An 8,708-nucleotide genomic window follows, 5' to 3' on the forward strand; every position below is an offset into this window, starting at 1 on the left:
GGGATACACATTGTCCCCACCCCTTCCACGACTGATCTTCCACGAAGAACTCTCCTGTAGGAGATGCAGTCTTCCCCTTTCTTCGTTCCTTCCAGCTGACTTCAAGCTAAGGTATCCCTCAGGGACAGCCACTCCTATGCAAAGGTGGATCATCAACTACACTGACCAAAAAATGAGAGCAAGAACACAAGATACCCATTTAGCACAGTCCACAAAAAGATTCCACCTACGACTCCAGTTGACCTTAGCTTGTCAATTAGCATAGCCAGAGGCTTTCCCCAGCAGATACTTCATAGAAAATTACGAGCTACACATCACTGACAGCTACCCCTAGGATTAATTATGTTCCTTGCTGTGCACAGAGGATGCTGCTCAGGCAGGGCAGTGGAGCACCCCAGGCTGACCTGCACCAAACCACAGTGAAGCTATACCAACTTTCCACACATGACTGCTCCAGTCAAGTGATACAATCACTATGCATGTGCAAATACCCCAAAACTTCATAACTGGGGTGGCAGTAAGCCTAGTCTCCAGCCTCCTGAAAAGAGTGAAATGCCTGTTTTGAAATATCTTTATTTTGTAAGGAGGCATCACACAATATGCATGATCTTTACAGTCAGTGCACAGTTACCATTTGTTCACAGACCAGGGAAGTGATTGCACATCTCGAGTGGCAGCACCTACAAACAGTATTGAAAAGGCCACTGCTCAAACGACATACAAAATGCTCAATTGAGGCGGACAGAGAAAGAAAAAACATAACACCAGAAACATTCTTCTCCAAAATGGATAAAATCCACTACATTTTAAAAAGATGGTCACATTAATGCTGCTAATATATTTACAGTAATTGTAAATGCCAATTGATGCTTTCAAATGCTTTAATCTAAGATTTCTAAATCTACTATATCTGTGCTAATCCTCAATTAATATGTTTTTAATATGCAATGGGGCATTTATTAGCAGAACAAATAACTGTCATATTAAATCTAAATTAAATGCATAGTTGGGACTCTCATTTAAAATGTTACTCTTAAATCTTTTAGACAACAAGACCCATGGCTAAATTAATCTCAAATACTACATGTCATTGGCAATAATTTTATAATGCACCAACGCCTCAGCCTCAATTACACTCCAGGGTACTTTAACTCAAAAATGGGAGGAGTTCAACAAAACTGCAGCCTCTTCACCCAAGCATCTCCACCTCCTTTAGAGAAAAATTCAAACACACAGGAGAATGCATTGAATCTTCAAATTATGTCTGGTTCTGCTCATCGACTTAGATTGGATACTGTGCCAAAACTATTTAATTAATCGTGGATGTTAACTGCTGTATTAACAACATGAGACTGAGTAAATATATCTGTGGCAGAAGGTAATATATACATTCTGCAAACAATTCATTAAGATGAGATAAAGAACCATGTATTTAGTTTAAATACCTTGACTGAAAAATAAACTCACGAATAGTTCAATTAATTACCCAGCTAACTACTATTGCTCCCATAACATACAATAACTTGCTCCACATTACTACATACTTGATGTTTAGACTTACTGCTAATAAAATCAGTATATATCTTAGATATAAGGAGAATTAATGAGTATCCATTAATGCACAGGAGATACTCAGCATTTACCAATATCTTATTTTTATAACTTTTATAGGTTCTCTGTTGCTTTCCTTTCCAAATTATCTATCATACTGTCTACACAATCCCAGACTATTTCATCAAGATATTTGTAATCCAAGTGTGAATTTATCAAAAATAGTTGAGAATGTGTAGAAAAGGAGATATTTTCTTGCATGAGAACTCTGCATTAAAAACTTTTGCAAGAAACTCTAAAATAAAAAGACAGACCACGGTGTATTTTCTTTAACTCAAAAACCTATTTATATTAAAAGAAGATTTCATTTCTAAAAAACACGGGCAACGGAGAAAATTATACAAATTTTTATTTCTTTCAGAAGTTCCGCATAGAAGAAAATCATTTTTCTGTGAAAAACACTGTATCCTAACCAGATCCCAGTTCTGTCAACCACTTTCATTTTCCAGTCAAAATTCTTGACCATATTTAACAGACATAAAAAAGTGTTAAGTGATTTTATAACATGTTTACATCTGGTCCTTACACTACACCAACGTTCTCCTCTAGCATCTAGACACCACCATTCATGCTTTATGAAAAGAAAAAAAAAGACAGAAGCATTTACTCCAACATGATTATGTTATGTCTAAAATTAAATTATAAGGAACAAGAGTAACTACCAATATTTGGATGTGCAGAAAAAAGCACAAGGTCTGCAGTAATAAGATCATGCAGCTAATTTCAGGCTCCAGTGCCTTACAGCTTCTGGGAGGCAGGACTTTGTCTGCAGAGGGAGTGACCAGGGAAGAAAGATCTATGATTGGGATGACATTTTTTAAGAACATTTTCTCTCAGTGTGACTTATTATTTATGTTCAACCTCTCCTACAACTATACTGTACAGGGAAGTGAAGATGAGGGAGAGGAAGCAAAAATCTTCAAAAAGTTGATCTTCTGTTTTCAAACCTTGAAAGAAACAGAATTGCGTTTTGTTCTTATGACAGAGTGCACTGCATGATTTCTTCAGCAAGCTCAGGCATCCCTGGCTTTTATGTACATATTTTCAGGTCTCTAAAGCACCACTCTGATTAATTCTGATTAATTGTCCAAAGACTGAATCAATAATAAATGAGCTAATTGTGACCAGTTCTCCCTAAGGGACTGTCACAAGGCTGATAAAGATCAGCCGGTTGCAGGAACAGGCTATCGCAGGCTCTTACTCTTCCCTAAAGAACAATTTATGTTTACACTAAATCTCAAATTGCCACTGATGGATAACATGCTAAATGCATGTACCTTAATCTCTACAAGACCCATAAAATATTTTGCTCCATACTATCTGCCAAAGGACAGGCAGAGAGCCACAGAGGAGCGTTGCTTCTGCCTTTTGTTCTATACCACGTGCAAAATAGAGTATGTGAAATAGGATAAGTAGGGATGCTGGACCAACTTGGAAAGTTCAGCCTGCTTCAATCCACAGAAGACAGTGTCTCCTTTTGAAGAAGAAAAAAAAAAAAAAAAAAAAAAAAGTGTGATAAATGTATAGGGAAAAAATAATTTTGAAATGTCATGTCCTGGTGTTCAGATCAGAGTATGATAGATGTATAGATTTTCATGTCTTGCACATTGTATTGCTAGTATAAATCATGACAGCAGTGAATTAAGACATAAAAGGGAAAGAAAGAGAGAGAGAATAGGAAAAAGGAAGGTGGTCTCCTGAGCCAGGGACAGTGGCACAAATTCAGTGCTGCAAGAACAAATCACTGAAGAGAGCGAGTGCTTCTTTCAAAGGAGCTCTACCCACCTACAGCACAATTCAGCTTGGTCCATTGGCTCTTCCCATCTTAAAGTATTTCCTAAAAGCCGAACTGTCAGTATGTTCTGTGCCTCCAGGAAATATGAGAAGCATTAGTGGGAACGGCTTTTTGAAGCTTCTGATACATGTCAAGGTCACACATGCCTATATGACTGTTTGCAGTAAGGTACTGTTACTAACCAGCATCTTATCCTTTGCGGAAATGTTACAAGTGCTCCAGAGTTTTTAATGATGTGCTTTGACTGCACTTCTCCTTAGATGAGAAAGGGGAGAAGTAACATGAAAGAGCTCTTTCAGCAGTGAGAACCGGAGGTTCAGCTCCATGGTGGAGCAGGAGCGTTGCCTGCAGAATACCTGCAGAGCCCCTAACGCATTGCCAGCCCTGGATATGTACAGAAAGATTTGGAAACATTTCCTTGCAGATTTTCTGTATGCATTTATTCTACTTCCAGCTCTTCCAGCTGAGAAACAATCATCCAGTGATAAAAGTTCGAGACCAAAGGCCATTCCAACTTTACTCACAAGACTGCTGTATAACATTAAAAAGAAACAAGAAAAAAAAAAAAAAAAAAAAAAAAAAAAAAAGTCATGCTTTGGCCTTAGGTTTCTCACCAGAAGCTTCATAACAATTGTTATGCAATATAACCAAAATTTCAAAGATCTGCACATTGTGTTCACTTTTCATGATATTTCCTAAAGTTTCTGAATGCCCATGAGAGTAAATTTTAGGCAAATATTCGTTATTAGTAGTTTATAATGACTATTAGTTTATAGTTAACACTAACTGAAAGAAAAAAAATACAATGTGAAAATTTATGAGCAATGACTTTTGAGGTCAGGCACCTCGTCATACCGATGAGTTACTGATGTATCTGATCAGCCTCGTCAGTATAAATATCAAGAACTACTCAGCGATAATTCTTCATAAGAACCACCAAGGAAGTGGAGAAAGCGCTGGTCAGAACACCTCACAAAGAGAAAAAGCTCAAATCTGCAAAAGGAATTATTCATGGCCATCTTATACAAGTTGGAAAAAACAGACACCTCACTAAACGCAGACAGAGTAAATCTAGTAAATTCATAAACGCTTCAAGATCCTCAGTTGCCAGGTGCAACCACAATGCCAAATATTACTGTGATTCATTTGTTCTAATGGCACACATGCGCTAAGAAGTTAAACGAGTGTTTTGTAATAAAAGTTTCCAAATGGGTATACATTCTGTATTTAACTGGACCCTAACCAAACATATATTCAGACATCATGGTAATAAATTTGGTGTAAAAGTTCAGAAAGATCATAAAAGGCAAAAATAGGAGGATTTGCCTATGTTGTGCCAAAACCTAGCAGTTACACTTGTTCTTGGAGAGCAAACAGAAGCTAACGTCTGACACGGCTGTGCGAAGATCAGACATCCACTACATGGATCCCTCAATTTTTCCCCTGGAAACTGGAATCTGTAAGACTCATTCTTTGTTTCAGACTAGGCATCCTTCCAGGCTCTTCTGGAAATACACATTTTCTTTTCCTCAAGCCAATGATGTGTCATCGAGGAGACAAAATCCCCTCCTCCCAGCCTGCAGGGTCGCTGGGTCCTTTTCCACAGCAAGTGCCATTCCTACAGTTGGAAGAGCCATCGATGTCCCACGTGTGGCTCTTCCACTGACAAGTGTGGAGCAAGCAGCGAGGAGTTTCCACAGCGCAGATCAGAGGGAGTGATTTCCTTCAGCTTGTTTAAGGATTTGAAGACTTCTCCCCAGAGCCTAGTTATCGCGAAAAATAGCAAGAAACAAGAGATGCCACAAACACTTTGTCAACTTCAGATCTTTCTGGCTTAGAGATGTTAGAGAGAGCTGTTTCCAGCTACGTCAGGCCAGCGCAGTGGATTTACTGATAGACTAAGGAGGAACAATCTGCTCCAATTCAAATGCGTTGTGTTCCACAGAAAGCTGAGCTCTGCCCCCCAGAAAATCCTACACGGAAAAGTTCTAACAGCATTAAATAATGCCTCCTAAGTCAGAGTTACCAGAACATGTCATATTTCCACAGAAGTAGAGGTGTGTAGCAGTTTGGATTGTTGATGTGACTGGTTATTAAGAACAACCCAAAATCTCTTCAAGATGTGTTTAGAAAGCACAGAAAGATCCATCTCCAACCACAGTTTTCTGAGACGCATAGCTACTGTGGTGCGGATGGAGGGTAAGTTATCTCTGTGCCCTGGTTCAAGGAACGGAGGTACAGTTTGTAATTCTGGTTTAGATCACCAACTTTCTGTACATTGAAGCCCTCATGAATATCTGTTATAGCTGTACTTTTTGGAGCAGTGGCTTACATTTCTGTCTCATAATAGATTGCTCAGACAGCACTATCACCACCAGAATCAATCTCGACTAGGAGCAACAAAGCTATAAAAAAAAATAAAAACAAAGAAAATCTCCCAAGGCTTTAAAGAATGTAGCAGGACAAGGGAAACAGGACATAAGAAGGCATTTGCTTGTACTGCAGGGCACCTATTTTTTCTAACAGAGCTGATTCTGGGAAACTGCAGATGCCAGGGAAAGAACAACTCCCTACTTCTAGGATCTCAGCTGAGAGAGCAATCCTAGAAAGACTCCATGCCACAAAAATGTTCCTAGAAACCCAGATTGGAGACAATCCCTGGACTCCGCCCAGATTAAGAAAGCTTGAAGACATGTGGCTCCAATTTGGGGGATACACCCACAGTGGGCTGGTGTGTATCCAAAAGGAAGAGGCTGAGCAGGCTCTGAGAGCGCATTATTAATAGCTTTTGCCTTGCAGCACCTGGTAATAACTGCTTTGAAGACACCAAAGACTGAATGGTGCAGAGAGCTCCTGCAGTGGAGATCTAGACCTTTTCCTTTGTATTTTACTCATAAAATAATCTAACCTCTCCTGGGAAAACATCCCCCTATCTTTGTGGTACATGTGAGAAAGCACTCTAGTAAGAAAAAGCAATACTGCTGGAAAAATCCTCTCATAACAAAATATTGAAGCCTCTTGTTACTTTCTTATGCTTTCACAATTTGAATGAGCGCTAGCCATGCTCCATGCGCTGCACAGATGTTTATCCTCCTCATCTATTTTTTGCCCATCAAATACAAAGAACTCATCTCAACATTTCCATCAGTTAGGGTGGTTTGTGATATCTTATTTGCAGTGGGTCAACAAGCTTTTCATTTAAAAGGAAACAAAAACAAAACCCAGCAAACCTTATCAAATGGGAATGCATATGCATGACTTCATGCCAAAACCCTCAGATTTTCTGTTTTCTTGCCATTTTTGGCAAATAACTTGGAAAAGAGCAGCTAATGATCTGAAACTGGCTAGAAAGAAAGAAAGAAAGAAAGAAAGAAACAACAAAAAAAAACTGTTTCTGATGTAGCATCCAAAGAGACGAAGTAGCTAAAAATGGAAACAGGGACAGTTAGCAGATTATGGATATGTCTTTTCTCACGGGCTTCCCTGGAGCAGGAACTGCACAGAATCCAGCTGTCCCAGCTTCAGCACAGCATAAAGCTGGTCAGAAATACCCTCCTCACGTCCAAAATCTTTTACTTGCTGCTGAGTTGCTTACAAGGCTCATTTTAAGATCCTGTTGATTTTTAAAGCAGCACTCAATTTAGGCTCGCATATAACTAAATGAGGTTTTGTTTCCCCGTTGCCCTGGTCATGTTCTGTACTTGGTAGATACTGGGCTCCAGCTTATACAGAACATGGTAGGGCTATAAATCATTAAGTGTCAGTCTTTTCATATTATGTCCAGCAGGCCTGGAACACATTGCTTGCAGAGATTGAGGAAACATCAATCCTGTAAACACCGTCAAATCAAGGTTAAAAGCGTATTTCAACAACATTTTTTTTTCTAATCCTCATAATATTAACTACTTTGGACTTCAATCATAATGCATCCTTTTATTTTCAGTGCAGTTAGCACCGTTATGAACACATATGTGCTGCGGTCAAAGTGAAGCTGTGTGAAATAAAGGTAAAATATTCCAAATAGCCTCTCACAGGGAGTCCTAGGAGACTTTATTTCTGAACTGAAAAGATTTCCAGGCATTCTCCTGGTGTGGACTGCATGAAACTCACAAGCAGTAACGTTCATGGTGCTACCAATGAAGAACCTGATATTCACACAGGCAAAAGTAGCCTTTGTCACTGCTCATTGTGAATTCACATGCACTGCCTGAGACATCACATGAGCTCATAAAAACCCACAGCTATTAACTTATAGACAATAATTACTGAATCTGACCTGAACGTAGCATACAAAGTCATAGGACTGCAGATAATCAAATTAGACTTCTCTGTGAATACAGAAGACAGATATTTCCAAAAACAAACCAAGGGTCAGGCCCATAGCACGTGGGAATGATGGAAAAATTAAATTGATGGGAACCAAAGAAAAAGGCATACCACTCCCACTCTCCCCCTTGCATGCAGATGGCTTTTCCAGACGTGGGAGCTCTGCCTCTGAGAGCTACAAAACCAAACCAAAACAAAGCAAAGCAAAACAAAAGGGGGCGGGGGTGATGAGCAAATGAGGGCACAGCTGAGTCAAAGTGATAACAGGACCAGTGAAATGTGCTGTGTATTATTTCATTCCATTCTTTAAGCAAGATGAGTATTTCTTTCCATAGGTTTTGGGTACAGAAAGCAACCATGGTTGCACTTAGGGCATGGCTGCATGGCACTAAGGCACATGGTTAGTGATAGGACTCATTAGCTCAGGCTGATGGTTGGCCTTAGTGACCTTGAAGGTATTTTCCAACCTGGATGATTCTGTGATTCTCAAGCAGCAAGTCCTGTCTGTAGGCCTGGTCCTCTGGGCAGCTCATGGTGGCCAGTTCAGACTTTATTCCGCTGCTGGGTACCCTGGAACACAGGGTTGTTGTGACATTTCTTCTGGATGCTTTTGGAAGGAAACTGGACCCCAGATTCAGTGGAAAGACTTCAAAATGTTGCTAGAACTATTTTTTTTTTCAGTTAATTGAGGAAAATCATAGTATGTTATCTATTGGTCTCAGTCCAGTAATAACATATTGAGAGCTTCTCTCTGCTGGCCCTGGAGAAAATGTATCAACGATGTAAACATATTTCCCACTGAAAGTGCTGGAGATTCTGCCACGGCAATGTTAAAAATAAAATTGTTTTGAAAAAAAAAAAAAAAAAAAAAAAAAATGAAAAGGGTAGCACATATGCAAAGAAAACTAAGGAGAAAGATGTAGCACCCCTGCCATGCATAGGATTTTCCCACTGAAACAAAAACAAAAAACAAACA

The sequence above is a fragment of the Oxyura jamaicensis genome, chromosome 3, assembly GCF_011077185.1.
Source record: "Oxyura jamaicensis isolate SHBP4307 breed ruddy duck chromosome 3, BPBGC_Ojam_1.0, whole genome shotgun sequence".
NCBI classification, from domain to species: Eukaryota; Metazoa; Chordata; class Aves; order Anseriformes; family Anatidae; genus Oxyura; species Oxyura jamaicensis.